The sequence below is a fragment of the Phocoena sinus genome, chromosome 8 (genome assembly GCF_008692025.1).
Source record: "Phocoena sinus isolate mPhoSin1 chromosome 8, mPhoSin1.pri, whole genome shotgun sequence".
NCBI lineage: Eukaryota > Metazoa > Chordata > Mammalia > Artiodactyla > Phocoenidae > Phocoena > Phocoena sinus.
Window position 1 is genome coordinate 71,101,085 of NC_045770.1, and position 16,139 is coordinate 71,117,223.

At 42.9% G+C, this 16,139-nt stretch overlaps 1 protein-coding gene across 13 annotated transcripts in view; it reads right to left on the bottom strand.

Moving 5' to 3' along the window:
- The window catches only part of PLEKHA7 (pleckstrin homology domain containing A7), a 213,581-nt gene that overhangs the window by 137,046 nt on the left and 60,396 nt on the right, over positions 1-16,139 (bottom strand). The gene's annotated exons all lie outside the window — the stretch shown is intronic.

The window sequence follows — 16,139 nt, forward strand, 5'->3', positions numbered from 1 at the left end:
CCTAAGGAAGTGACAGTTGAGCTGATGAGGAATGAAGAGAAGTTATCCAGGGGAAGGCAAAGTTCAGGCAAAGACCCTGGTTATTAAAGTGTAGGTCTGCTCCCATTCACAAGTGGAGATAATCAAGAAGACCGTGAAATGCCACGGCTAAGACACCTAGGTCTTTGTCCAGGAGGGGCTTGAGGCAGCTCACAGGCCCTGGAAGAGAGCCTGGCCGTCTGTCCAAAGAGGCCCTATGTCTGCTTTCTCATCTCCCCCTGAACCAGGCTGGCCCACCTCATCATTGAGCTCTGAACAGGTAGTCGGGCGCCTTTACTCTGGCTCCAACTCCATCATCAATTTGCTCTGTGGCACTAAAGAAATCCCTTCCAACTCTCTAGTTTCAGTTTCTCTATGTGAAATGAGAGTTTGGATTAGAACAGCGTTTCTACACTATTTTTTTTAAAACCATACTCCCTTTTGGATAAACATAGAACTGTCATTCCTGTTCTGTAGTATCTATGATGACAAGACATCAAATCATTTTCCAAATAAAAAATTATAATATTGAATGTGCTTTTAAAGTTATATATTCCCTTTAAGTATTCACCATTAAAAGATCTCTGCTGAAGATAACTTGGAAGCAGGATTAAAGAAATGGTCTCCAAGCTCCCCCTTTTCCTGTTATCTGTCCCCATTCCTCCAGCATGAACCTAGCCACAAGCACTTATCACCTCCAGCCTCGTTTCTTTTATTCTTTCCAGGATAAATTGGCCAGGCAACGAACAGAAGCCGTGGGTCATCCAAAAGGCATGCTGTGGAAGGCTCTTTTGAATGATAATTTCCAGTGCTGCTGGTAAACAGACACTTTGAAGGAAGCACATAATGTTCCTGGGGACAAATTAGCTATATGATTTAAAAGCCTTAAAAATGTACTATTCTTTGAACCATCAATTCTCCATCTAAGAATTTATCCTCAAGACATAATTATGGATGAACATAAAAATTTATACACAAGGATTTTTATAACAGAAAATGATTGGTTAATAAACTGTGGTACATCTTTGCAACTGAATATATGCAACTTTAAACCTAATACATAGAATATTTACTGCTGAATAAAACAAAATGAAGGTTGTAAGACAAATGATCCCAATTGTGTGTGCATGTGTCTGTGTATAGGTTTGAGAGGGGTGGTAAGCACCTATGGTGGAATGGTACTGTGTTCATTTTTCTTAGGATGACTCAGAACCTACCCCTTGGACCAAAACGTGACATCACTATGGCTTGTCATCCTCACAAGTAAATCTATTAACCCATATGAAAGTTATAGAAGTTTAATATTAAAACAGAACAGAATAAACCTTACAGACAGGCAAGAACACAGTTAAATTCTCCACCGCCATCCACTTACCATTAGGGATTTGATAGTAATCTTAAAGGTAGAATGGTTTTTTCCCCCAGACTTTTCATTTCATATAGATTTTTTTAAGTTGTCCTTTCCTTGAGTCTAGTTCAATAGTTTCCAAACTTCAGAATACATAAAACTTACTATCCATGGTGGTTGTAGGGTAATCTTGACTTTTGGATTCTTTTCCCTTATATTCTGAGTTTAGAACCTCATCACTGTTTGACAGTTCAGAAAAAAAGACTACCAGAAGGATATTTAGCAAAATGTTAACAATATTGGAATTAGAGTTGGTTTTTATTTCCTTCCTTGGGAATTTCTGTGTTTTCCAAGTGGTCTGACAATAAATATATATTACCTTCATAATCAGAAAATAAAATGCTGCTTAAGTGGGTTAAAACCCCTCCAAAAGATAAAAGAAACTATGCCTTTCACATGCCTTCTCTCTGCCAAGTTCTCGTACTGCCCCAGTTGGTGCCCCAATACCCAAGGACAGACAGTACATTGTCGCTAGGATACCATGCAGGAAAAACTGGCAAGAAAATTATTTTTACATTTACCTCCTGGGGTGTGCTTACAATAATGCTTAGAAGCTTAGACTAAAGGGTCCAAAATGAAGCAGCCATGACCATCCGCTAATGGATCTCCTACCCATGAAACTCTCTACCAAATATTCTAGGTTCTTAATAAGCTGAGAACATATAAGTCATATACACCTTTGATCCTAAGGACCAAAAACTATTCAGCTTGCTTTTCCCAGACCTGATGGTGCCACCAAGCACACTGGCAAGGACCAGCAGAAAAAGGACAGGCCATAAATCACACTGGGCTCAGCCAGTAACCGATGAGTGATCTCTGCCTCAGTTTCCCCTCTGTTAAATAGCCTAATAAAGGCTCTACTTTTCTTTTAAGGGGTGGATATAAAAGCATTAGGATAAAGTGAACAGTAGTATCTCAGTGTAGCATGTTATTATTTAATGAAAGTATATGCTAGGACTTTTGGGAGGAGAAGGAGCTGGCTAGTTGTGAGTTCTTTGGCACAAGGGCAGTAAACTGCAATTTGCCTCATATGTCAAGCTTTCTGAGAACCTAGGGTGCTCACAAACCAGATGAAGGACGTGAGCTGGGAAACATAACTGTGCTGACTTTCTCTTGTGGCATAACTCATGAACTCCTGAGTCAAGGACAGAAGGTGGGTTAGATGAAAAATCCAAGCTGGAGGCCCAGGTTTCTCAATACACAATAGCCAAAAACCATCAGGGCAGCATCAAAAGATGAGGAATGCTCATATTATTTGGCCACTTTAATTCAATAATCATTAAATCCCCCACCAGGCTCAGCAACTGCATTCTCTGCTAATAATGAAGCACATGACTTCCAAGCCAGACAGAGATGCCATTAGGTTACATTTTAAATCCATCTAGAGTCTAATAAAGTTAATTTTACTGTTATGGCATCTATTAAAACATGGGGCCTTTGTTTAGACAGTAAACAGAGGGGAGGGAAGCACAGACTTGAAGATCTGGGAATTTTGATTATTCTAGAATTATTTCTGGAAAGGAGGTAACAAGAACAAACTTGATTTAAAAAAAATTTTTTAATGGGACCAAGTGTATAAGAAGGGCTGCTCTTGTACAACTATCCAGCCCCCCTGAGAACAGACCAGCCTCCCCCACATCTTGGAACCTAAGAGTCATTAAGAATGGGAAAAAAGGGCTTCCCTGGTGGCGCAGTGGTTGGGGGTCTGCCTGCCAATGCAGAAGATGCAGGTTCGTGCCCCAGTCTGGGAGGATCCTACATGCTGCGGAGCGGCTGGGCCCGTGAGCCATGGCCGCTGGGCCTGCGCATCCGGAGCCTGTGCTCCGCAGCGGGAGAGGCCGCAGCAGTGAGAGGCCCGCGTACCGCAAAAAAAAAAAAAAAAAAGAATGGGAAAAAAGCCTACTTGCTCCATGGTGAGAGACTAAAAGCCATGCAAATGAGTTTTGATTAAATGAATAATTAATAAGCAAATATACAGCTTTACACATCTTTTAAAAATCAAGAACAAAACCAGAACACCTAAGTAGCTAGAATACATGTCTATGACCAGTGATCTTCATACATCCATTTTAATCAAAATAACCTTGGTTGATTGTAAAAAAGCAGATGCCATGGGTCCACCCCTAGAGAATCTCATGCAACAAGTCTAGGGTGAGCCCAAGAATGTGCATTTTAGCAAACAACCCAGGTGATGTCACTGTTTGTGGTCTAGAGACCACACTTTGAGAAATGTGAAGCTCCAAGGCCGGTAGGGCCTAACGCACCTGGCTCCACTTACCTTCTAGCAGGTGTCACCCTCCTGGACTTGAACCCTCCTGGACTTGAATCAATTCATAATGGAAGCTGAATGAATACAACTGATACATCTTGTGAAACCTCAACAGAATTGCAACAAAACTAGGGCGTGATGAAGAACGCCAGAAAAAAAGAAAATAGGAAGCACTTAGCACATAGGAAGTGCTCTAAAACTGTTACCTTTTAGAAGAATGATAGTGAAATTTTGATACCTGTCTAGTCTCACCTTGTACTCATAAGCCAGGTATAACCCCCCTAAATTCACCAGTGTTATCACCAAAAAACTGCACAGACTCAGCCAGACAGGAGTTAAAAATCTGGGCTCACCCACTTGCCAGCTGGGTGGCCCTGGATAAGTTTTTTCTTCTCTGAGTCACTCTATCTGCTCAACTCTAAAATGGGTTTTAAAAAAAATCTATCCCCTTAATGTTATGAGGAAGAAATAAAGAATTGTGAAAGTGTGTGGGACATAGTAGGTACTAAATAATTGGCAGCTATCATTACTTAGTCAATGGATAAACATTTATTAGGGCCTTCTATAAATCAGGCACTGTCAGCACAGGTGATACAGTAGTGACAAAAGAGACAGAGGGACAAAAATACAGATAACAAATAAATAATTTCAGAGATTGATGTCTGCTATGAAGAAAATAAAACAGTGATGTGACAGAGTGAAATGGTGGTTCACAGTATGTATCAGGAAAGGCCTAAGATGTGGCATTTAAACTAAGATCTCGTGGAGGAGCACTTCCGGCACGAGACCAGGTGGGAACAAACCAAGCGCATTCCTGGGAAGGAAGGACAGTAAAGCTAGAACTCAGTGACCAGTGGGATGGGCGGTAAAAGAGGAAACTAGGGAGTCAGAGAGCGAAGGTTATGGAGGCCGTGTAATACCTAGTGAGAGTTTAGATTCTCTTCCAAATGGCAATAGGAACCATAGAAGAATTTAAAAGAAAAGATCGTGCCATGGAAGAGGCATGAACTGATTTGCCTTTTTTTTTTTTTTTTTTTTTTTTGCGGTACGCGGGCCTCTCACTGTTGTGGCCTCTCCCGTTGCGGAGCACAGGCTCCGGACACGCAGGCTCGGCGGCCATGGCTCACGGGCCCAGCCGCTCTGCGGCATGTGGGATCTTCCCGGACCGGGGCACGAACCCATGTCCCCTGCATCGGCAGGCGGACTCTCAACCGCTGCGCCACCAGGGAAGCCCTGATTTGCCTTTTTAAAAGACTTTTGTAGCTGCTATTTGGAGAATGGCTTGGGAGCTGGGGACAAGCCATTAGAACTGTCCTAAGAATGTTACATGTATGATCTCTTTTAATCCTCATGAAAACTTAAAAAAAATTTTTTTTTAATTTTTGGCTGCATTGGGTCTTCATTGCTGCGCGTGGGCTTTCTCTAGTTGAGGCAAGCGGGGGCTACTCTTCATTGTGGTGCGCGGGCTTCTCATTGCAGTGGCTTCTCTTGTTGCGGAGCATGGGCTCTAGGCACGTGGGCTTCAGTAGTTGCAGCACGTGGGCTCAGAAGTGTGGCTCGTGGGCTCTAGAGCACAGGCTCAGTAGTTGTGGCGCACGGGCTTAGTTGCTCCGTGGCATGTGGGATCTTCCCAGACCAGGGCTTGAACCCGTGTCCCCTGCATTGGCAGGTGGATTCTTAACCACTACGCCACCAGGAAAGTCCCATGAAAACTTTTTATGTGAGTACTATTATCATCCCGATTTTACAGATACCAAACCCAGGCATAGAAAGATTAGGTAACTTGCTCATCACAGTAAGTGGAGGATCCAGTATGCAAACCCAGATGGTCTGACTGCAATGCCTCTCTACTGCCTTTGAAAAGAAGTAGGGAGAACTAGCAACACTAGGTAAAGAGACTACTGCAGGGGTACAGGCAAGAGAGGGTGGGGGCTGACCAAGAGAGCAACAGAGAAAATGCTGAGGTGGATTCAGCTGTGCAAAATGTCTTGGTAGCAGAGCCAACAGGACTCACTGATGGGATTTATGACAGGGGTACAGCAAACAGACAAGCAAAAAAGACTCCCAAGTTTTTGATCTGAGCAACAGAGTGCATGGCAGTGCAGTTTCCTGAGATGATTAAGACTGGGGAAGAAAAAAAATCAGAGAGGGGAGGCATTAAAATCAACCAAGAACTCAGTTTTGTACTTGTTAGGTTTGAGGTGTCTATTAGACATCTGAGTGGAGAAGTCCTGAAGGCAGTGAGCTGTGTCAGTCTCCACTCAGGGGAAAGGTCAGGGCTGGAATTGTAATCAGAGGTATCTCATCATCACGTGACTCCTTACTTAGTGTATGTGTATTTGTGAGGGTAGGGAGAGGAGGACTCTTCCAGCTACGGACCTCTGGTTTGTTGTAATAAGCCAGGGCAGAGCTGCATCTCAACACAGGACTACAACTTGCTCTGAGGCTGAAAGCACCTCTGTGATCCAGTAACGTCTGCATCCCAGCCCCATCCTCTAAACTAGCTTCCTGGGAGCCTGTGTAGACAGAATTCTTTCAAGATGACCTCCAGCATGCCAGATTCCCGGAAGGCAACAGAGGCTGAAGAGAGGAGAGGTTGGATGAGAGGCTGGAAATAGGAGCCGTGGAAGGAAGTTTATCGGGCATCCTGCCAGCTTGTGAGAAAATGACTTCTGCCACCCTCTTCCGCTTCAACATTCCTTTTTTCGGTCCTCCTATCATCGAAGCCCATTCGGGTGCGAGTCCCTGGAATTGCTCACAAGGGCCAGGGTGTGATAATAATAAAGGGTTTCCAAAATAGCCTCCCACATTCAGGCTTCCCAAATGCCCAGCTGACCTCCAGGCTACACCATTTCCAGAAATATAGCAACCTCGTTTGATAAAATACTTTCAGTACTGACACCACCTTGGCTCAGAGGAAGTGGGTGTGTGCTAGAGGTCAGGTAGAGGTTGGAAGGAGAAGAAAGGCAATTCTTAAAGTTCAGCTGAAATGTCAGGAACACGAAGCTGCCCATGTTTACACAGAGCTTTCCAAAACTGAGAGCAGCTTCCAAGCAGCTTTAAAAAAAATGGCTACACCAACCTTTCCAATGAAGTGGCTTTTAGCTTAACAGAAATAGTACCAGGCTGTTCTCATTCTCCTGTCTCCTTAGGCTTAATCTCCTAGTATAATTTATATTCTTGCTGTTGCTGATTGTTTTCTTTTTCATTCATATTTTATGCCTTTCTCATAAGCTGCTTCGAATCCACTGTGTAACAGGATAAAGCAACAGATGAATAGACAAATAGTGCACAGTTTTCACATTCCTGGATACGAAACTTTCAGATTTATGTAATCAATAAAGGTTGTTTACCATGGATATTAACTGGAGGTTAGGGGGAGGAAATGCCCTAATTAATACGTAAAACCCTTAAAAAAATTGATCTCTTGTTAAAAAAAAAGAGAGAGTGAGAGAGAATCTGGTCATAATTAGCACCTACATTTTTCATATTTTTTGTCCCTAATTGCCTGACCAATAATTTATGGGGCAAGTGTGTGAAATCTTACGTCCTGTATCTGTATGGATGATTTTGTGGCTCTTACCAGTCAAACTAGGAACAACAGGATGCTAGTTCAATAACTGTGCTACTTCATCTTCCAAATAAGACTTGTCAAAGCCACTGAAGGAAATCAGAATAAGACTCAATCTAAATCTAACCACAAACAAAGCTGGAATCTGTCAGTCCTTCTCTGGCATAGAGAGGTAAAGGCATGTCAGTGCCCACTGCTATTCTCTCGTGTCCTTCTAAATGCAGAAACAAGCTTTAGAATATGAAATAGCCAGCAGCCTGGGAACACAACTTTGGAGACACAAGAATTATTAGGTTTTCGAAATCACTGACATGAGCCAAAATCCTTACTGAGACTAGTGGGACAAAGACAGAACCGAAACCCTCGTCACATTTACAAGCATCCCCTTAAATGCCTTCTTCAGGAACATTCTCTAACATAAACCTGAATATAGCAATTATTCAGATCCCCAAGTGCAGGCAGCAAATGTTTTTGAGGAGGCTCATCCTCAAGGGAGCAAAGGAAAAGTGCTATTTTTTTTAATCACCAGAAGTCACTGGAACCAGTAATGTTGGCACTCTAGAGCACACAGTGATGACAGATGCTTATAAGCACGCTGAGGACTTGTAACCTTGTGGAAGAACAGACAGATCAAATTATGCCTTGTTGCAATTTGAAATGTGTTTTACTGCCTTCTAATTTTCTGAAGATTGACACTCCATGCAGTACACGGTAGGTGGCAACACTGAGCTATAAGAATCTCCCATTTCCCAGTCTTGCGGAATAGACAAAGTTCAATATAATAATAAATCCCATTCTAAAAATTAGGTCTCTAGTAAAAGAATGACAACAGGCAACAGGCACAAAGTAATTAAAAATACATGCCTGACAAATTTGGAATAAACGCACCATCAAACGTTATGTCCTGGCATACTGTCACTTCCTGCCTCCACTCTCCCAATCACTGGGCAGATCCGATTATTCCTCAGACAACCGAATTGTGCCTCTCTTCGCCCTGTCTCCCTAGTGACTTTTATGAAAATAATATTCAACTTTAATGCGCCTGCACTTCAGGAGACACTGTGACAAGAGCAATAAACACATTCTCTGTGTGCAAAAGCCAGGACAAATGAGTTCTGAGACTGCCTTGGCCAACACTAGGTGTGGGCTTTCTTTCCCCAACTCAAGAGAGACCGGAATGTAACAGCTGTCAGAAAGCAGCAACGGCCTGTGCCAGAAATACCTTGCTGCGCAGCTCTAATTGCCAAGAGATAAGAACCCATAACTCACACAGACGCTTGTGGCTCAGGCTCAGACACAGCAGGCAGAAAGGAAACAGCATGCACTTGAGTCAGAGAGACCTACACTCTGACTCTTACCAGCTATGCGACCTTGGGCAAGCCCTCCACCTCCCCTGAGCCTCAGTTTCCCTCATCTGGGAGGACAAGCATCAGCGTGTACCAAATGCCTATTACAGGATTGGACTTATAGCGGGTGCACAATGCCCTGGAGTTATTATTATTAACAATCTCTGAAGGGTACAGTGGAGTAAAACGAACTTGGAGATACTGCGATAACTACGGTAGTCAAGCTCTCTGGACAAGAGATAGTTTGTACCTTTGAAAGAACCTTGATTTTCTGTGAGAGCTCTATAAGAATCACATAAAATCCCTGGCTGCTTTTGCCTATTCATTTGTTCAAACAAGTATGTACCGAGGGCTCACAGTGTGCCAGGATTATGCCAAGCACTGAAGACAACATGGCCCTGGCCTCATGGGACTTAAAGCCTAGTGGAGAAGACAAGCTTTCAAAATAATCTGATTAGTAGATGTAAATGTACATCTGGGATAAGTACCACAAAGGAGAGTTCCATGGCCATCTGTAACATGGCCACCTGAAATGAGAAAATTAGCCCAGTCTGAGGAGCTGCAGGATGACGAAGGCTTAATAAGACAAAGAAGAAAGCTAGAGGACACTGTTCTCCATACCCTCAGTGGGCCCGATGTAAGAAATTTAACTTAAAGGAACAAACTAGGAGGCATTTAGCTTCCTCTTAATGACTAGGGTGTTTTTCTTCTCTAACAGTAAAATCCAGAAAACCTACTCTGTTCCCTTTTTTGTTTTGGCTACCAGGAAGCTCCAAGTCAAATGTGAAGCTCAGCAGTAATGCAGACCCTTAATGCATGCATATTTACACTCTCCCCATCCCCCTTGGTTTGTCTTCTTCTTTTTACTTATATTTCCCTAGTCCTGATTTCAAATTCCTATTTCTATTTTATCATTGTATCTATTATTCATGAATCCTTGGTGAAAGGAGACAGGACACAAATAGAGACTTATTAATACTCTTTCTAAGGCTAAGGGGCTGAGCTGGAAAGAATTAACAAGAGTGCCCTTTGTGTCCCTGCCTGGTGTGTTACCCCAGAGGCAGAGAAAGACATGTGGCTTGGTCCACTTTTATATAAGCAGTGCATTCCTTGTGGTTTGAGTGATCTAGCACAATAGTGCTTTTTTCCAGAGACACTTTATCACGTTATATTTCTACCCTAACAAGCAGCTTTCCTTTTGCTCATTTTTCTCTGAAACATTCAATGACCTATATTTACAGTGAACCTACATTCTGGATATTCCAGGATAGGTGCCCCCTCCCTTTTTAAAAAGTTTTTTGTTTTTTTTTTTTGCAATTTTCTGTTTAATAAAGGCAACTCATGAAATATATAACCGGAGTTTTCCTATTATACCTCTGAAAGGCATGATATATACACATAGATTCTTCATCAGACCATATGTCATGATTTTTGGATCAGAAAATAGTCACTCTCCTCTCAATGACTGAATTAACGTTCACACAGTGAAGGCTGAAAACAGGATAGAGATGAGGAGGAGATGTGGGAGAGGCCGTTACCATTTTTCAGTTTTCAGTTTATCTGCACCTCATTAAAAAAAACAACAACGGGATGTTTTATGTGTAGAAAGTCCATTTTTTGTAGAAAACTATTCCGCTTCCTGGGAAGATGAAATCTTTGTAAATGAAAATTAGGCATAATTCCAAGAACTGCAAATTGTGGCTCTTCTCCTTATTTGGTCCTGGCCCCCTTTACATGATGAAAACTTGAACTGTCTCCCCCAGGAAAAAAAAACATAAACACAATTTTGGCCAGTTTTAGGGGATTTCAAAAAGCTTCTGAAAGTCCATTCATGAACTTCGTAGGCAGAATTTCCTCAAGAATGGAGCAAATACCTGAGGGTACCTGAGATGGCAGTGCGGTAAGAACACTTGAAAAAATATAAATGCTATAAATAATAGTTATACGTAATGTAGCTAAGAACTATGAAGGCTAATAAATATGAATGTAAAATTATTTTTTTATATCACTTATTTGGTTTTTTTTAAGTGAGTCAATTTTATATGGCTATTATAAAAATACAGAGGTGGAACAGGAATGCCTAAAGTTTGAATGCCTGAAGTTCAGGGAACATTGCACAGAGGATTCACAAAATCTAAATTTAAAACACTGCAGATACATTCTGAAATTCATTAAACATTTGTCCAAACCCATAGAATGTGCAGCACCAAGAGCAAACCCTAATGTAAACTATGGACTTCAGGTCATCATGATGTGACAATGCAGGTTCATCAATCATAACAAATGTACCACTCAGGCGGGGGATGTTGATAACGGGGGAGGCTGTGCACATGTGGAGGTGGGGGGGGATATGGGAAATCTCTGTACCTTCTGCTCAGTTATGCTGTGAACCTAAAACTGCTCTAAAAAACAAAGTCTATTTTTTAAAAAAAAAGTCACTCTCATAAAGTATCTCATTCAAGGACACTGGTTTTTCCTTTTCTCTCTCCTCACGTTCTCCCAGACCAGCTGGCTTGGCAACACATACCCCATGTCATTCTTAGCCCTCCTCCCGGCTTTCCTTCTGTTCCCAGCCAGAGGATTCCCATACTACTGCAAGGATTATGAAGAGTTAAAGGCTGCTCTGGCACAGGAGGCGTGTACGGGGTGAAGGGTAGGGATTTCCCTGAGCTGCCTGTACAGAGGTAACTGACCAGGGTGAGGCGACAAAGACCAGCTGCATTTCACTGACACCCGGGATCTGATGAGACCCAGACTTCGCCATAGGAAGTGAGTCAGAAACCGAGGAGCTCAGACAATGTGCCAACAGAAGCCAGGGCCACTGGAGGCTGGGACAAGAAGGGAAGGGAAGAGCCACCATTCAGACAGCCTGCGTGGGTCTGTCTCCGCTTCACAATCACAACCTTAGAACTACTCACTCAATGCCCCTCTCCCCTTCTGGGCTATAACTTCCAGGAGAAAGACCACTTATATCTTTGCTCAGCCCCGTATCTTCAGGCCCTCGCACAGTGCCTGGCACACAGTAGGTACTTTGAAGGAACGGAAGAACAGTGGCTAGCAGGTGCTTTGTACCAGTAGATGCTCAGGAAATGGTTCTGTTAAAGCAAATAAACTGCTTATCAGTAAAAAAAGAAAAGAGCAAATGAATCCAGAGAACACAGTTCCTTTGCCTTTTCACTTCCTGTAGGCAAGTCCAAGGTAGCAAAACAAAATGGACGAGTGATTGAAACCAAAATTAAAAGCTGGCTGTGGCTTCCCCAGAGCTGGCCGAGTGGTCCAGACATAGCTGTGCTCCTCCACTAGCCACTTGGCTCTGAAGTCATTTCAATCTACTCCATCCCCAGAAAAGGGAATTTAAGGATAAGTATGGCACTGAGACTCAGGTACCCCCACTCTCTGGATAAACAATGTGGTAAAGGAGTGACATGCCTCTCTCCGACTCAACCCTAGCATCTGTGTCCAAGAAATAACTACACTCAGAAGAAGAAGTATTAGCGGCAATGTCAGGGTGAGTGCCCCTCCTGGCTGGGTGGGGCAGCAAGTCTCTTGAAGTCACAGCTGCCCTTTAGAAACGGGCGCCCCAAGGTGTTGGGATGATCGGGTCCCCCTCGCTAGGGTTTCCTTACCTAGCTGGACCAAATGTTGATGACCAAACAAAGGCTCCATCAACTCAGCTGGAAGCAGTCTTCAAAAACAACGAACCCAGGGCTTCCCTGGTAGCGCAGCGGTTGGGAGTCCGCCTGCCGATGCAGGGGACGCGGGTTCGTGCCCCGGTCTGGGAGGATCCCGCATGCCGCGGAGCTGCTGGGCCCGTGAGCCATGGCTGCTGAGCCTGCGCGTCCGGAGCCTGTGCTCCGCGACGGGAGAGGCCACGGCGGTGAGAGGCCCGCGTACCGCAAAAAAAAAAAAAAAAGCAAAAAACAACGAACCCAAGGACCATCCCTTTACAACATCCCTGCTGACTGTCTAGCTTGGACAACCCCAATGATGAGGGACTCCTACCTCTTACCTCTCAAGAAAACCTTCTCCATCTTTGGGCACCTCTACTGAAATTCTGGATCTCTATTTTCCTCTGAAAAAGAAAGATTCCAAGGCACTCCTGAACCACCTAGCCCGTGGAGAGGGGCATCACAGGAGGACATGATTCAGTTTTCCCTTACACCAGCCTGGGGAACTTTCAGTTTTAGAACCACTGACTTCCAGAATCTCCAAAACTAGAAGTGATGGCAAAAATAGCTAACACTTACAGAACATTTACTACGAGTCAAACATGCTAAGAGCTTCACAAGCATTGTCTCATTTGGTATAACACTGAATGCCCACACTCTCCTTTGTGGAAGATACTATAACTTTAAAAAAAAAGATAGTATAACTTTTTTATACATGAGGAAATGAAGCCTTTGAGAGTTAATATAACTTGCCCAAGGTCACACAGTGAAGAGGTAGGTGAGCTAGGAATGAAGATTTTGTATTTGCTTCGTTTTGTTTTGTTTAGCGGTAGAAAACTTTAAAAAAATAGACTCATTGTCAAAACCCAATAAATAGGGCGATTGGGATTGACACGTATACACTGATGCGTATAAAACTGATGACTAGTAAGAACCTGCTGTATAAAAAAGTAAATAAAATAAAATTTAAAAATTAAGAAAAAAAATCTGGCTCAGTTTTGGCTTCTAACAATTAAAGCTGCACAGTAATGAAATCAGTTGTCTCACAAAAAAGTTGTGAGATCATTGTAGAAATATACAGGCAGGTGCTAAAAACTGTGAACTGTAGGACTGTCAGTCTCTTTCAACCCTAAAATAAAATTAAATTAAATTAAAAACCCAATAAATAAAATAAAGCAGCAATGTGCATGCAGGTCCCTAAGGTAGTGACATACTCTGATTATAATTAATAAATATACCTTGAATTCCTCTACTAAAAGTACCTCTCTCAAAGAGAGTTTTACTGCTTTGTTCACTGCTGTGTCTCACGCTTAGAACAGCACCTGGCACATAAAAGGCACTCAAAAAATATTGTTGACTGAATGAATCCAATGTTCATAGAGTATTTACTATCTTCCAGGCACTGTTCTAAGGACCTTCCAGGTATTAGCTCAATTAACCTCACAACAGATCCTATTGTCCCCATTTTATAGATAAGGAAACTGAGGTACAGAGAGGTCAAGTAGCTTTCCCAAGGTCACACAGCTAGCAGGTAGCAGAACTGGTATTCAATCTGGGGTGAGACTTTGTGTCTTTTTAACTATATTGAACTCTTCTATTCCCTTAGTTTATAATAGGAGAAAGATCTGAGGCCACAGAAGGGAGACAGTTTGCCACAGAAACAGTTAATGGCAGGGGACCTTGATCTTCCAGGCTTTTACTATTAACTATTTGTGTACCCTGGACATCCTGCCCCCCCCCTCCTTTTTTTTTTTTTTTTTTGTGCCATGCTGTGGGGCACGTGGGATCTTAGTTCCCCGACCAGGGATCAAACCCACAACCCCTGCCTTGGAAGCTCAGAGTCTTAACCAAGGACCACCAGGGAAGTCACGTGGACATCCTGCCTTTTAATTTCTCCTTTTTACTTCTTATAATCCCACCATGAGGTAGACACAAGAGCTTTTATCATTGTCACTTTGGCGATGAAGAAAATGGTCTGAATTCCCAGGAAGGCTGCCATTTAGGGAGAAATTCAGTGACCAGTGCCCACTCCAACTTGGCCATTGCTTAGGAGCTAAATCTGCTTTTCTTAGTCTCGCTGTATGAATGCCTGGCTGGACCTCACACACTGTAATCACCAAACAATATCAGGGGAAGAGAAAGAGAAAGCGGAGGGCTAGAGAAAGGCCAAAAATGATTAGGAAAAACGGTAAGCAGTGCTTCTCTTGATATTTCATAGCAGTCTCATCCCAAGTCCACAGTTAAAAAATGAACTGCAGTGTCCACTATAAACTGCGGTCTTCTGGCTTTGCAGCTCTGCAATAAAAATCCAATCTGAGCAAAGCAATTACTTGCTTAGGTTTCCTTCTTGCCCCTCCTAGAGATGTTAGAAGACTCTCTTTTAAAATAGTAGATAAGCTACAAATGCCCTTCAGACCAAATTTCATGAAATTCCCACTACAAAAAAAAAAAAAAAAAAGCACCAGTGATAATAATACTGCAAATATTCAAGGTTGAGTTAAATGATTCAGAATAACTGTTCTGGATGGTCACCTCAAATATAAAACATGGGGCTTTCCTGGCAGTCCAGTGGTTAAGACTCCACGCTTCTACTGCAGGGGGTGTAGGTTCGATCCCTGGTCAGGGAACTACGATCCTGCCTGCCACGCAGCGTGGCCTAAAAGAAAAAAAAAGAAGTAAAACCCAGCTTTTGGATTTGTAGGGTAAAGACCATGAACTTTTTGAACTGGCCCCCAACACTGACTTAAGACCTAAAGCAACAGCGTCTGATGAAATATAATGCGAGCCACATATGCAATTTTATTTTATATTTTTTGGGTTTTGGTTTGTTTTTTTTTGCGGTACTCAGGCCTCTCACTGCTGTGGCCTCTCCCGTTGCGGAGCACAGGCTCAGCGGCCGTGGTTCAAGACCCCAGCCGCTCCGCGGCATGTGGGATCTTCCTGGACCGGGGCACGAACCCGTGTCCCCTGCATCGGCAGGCGGACTCTCAACCACTGCGCCACCAGGGAAGCCCCACATATGCAATTTTAAACTTTCTAGCAGCCATATTAAAAAGGATAAAAAGAAACCGGTACCATTAATTTTAATAATATACCTTAACTCAATATATCCAAAATATTATCATTTTCAACATAATTAGTAAAAAAGTTATTATTGATATATTTTACCTTTTTTTAGTATTAAAAATAAATCTGTTATGTATTTCAAATTCACAGTACATCTCAATCCAGACTAGGAGAATTTCAAATCCTAAGCAGCCACATGTGGCTAGTGGCTACCTTTCTAGTATAGCACAGACCTCAAGCTTTCAAGTCCCAATCATAAATGCCTGGCATGACAGACCAAAGCTCAGAATCAGAGGCTTTTTTTTTTTTTTTTTGTGGTACGCAGGCCTCTCACTGTTGTGGCCTCTCCCACTGTGGAGCACAGGCTCCGGACGCGCAGGCTCAGCAGCCATGGCTCACGGGCCCAGCCGCTCCACGGCATGTGGGATCTTCCTGGACTGGGGCACGAACCTGTGTCCCCTGCATCGGCAGGTGGACTCTCAACCACTGCGCCACCAGGGAAGCCCTCAGAGGCTTTTTAACGGCAAAGAATTTGCTCTTAGACCAAAGCACAGGCCTTTGTTACTTATTTTACAACATTAAATCCTTTCAGAATCAACTTCAGGCTTAAAAGATCTGTTGTATTGCAGTGGTAACTCTGATTCAATCATTAGGGAAGGAGTGGGACTGGGAAAAAGGGATTATTATAATGAATAAATAGGAATGATAATCCCTTACTTTTACTGAGCCCACATAGAAGTGTTCTCACCCACCATCTCATAAGATGCCCATGCCTGATAACCCTGGGACTACC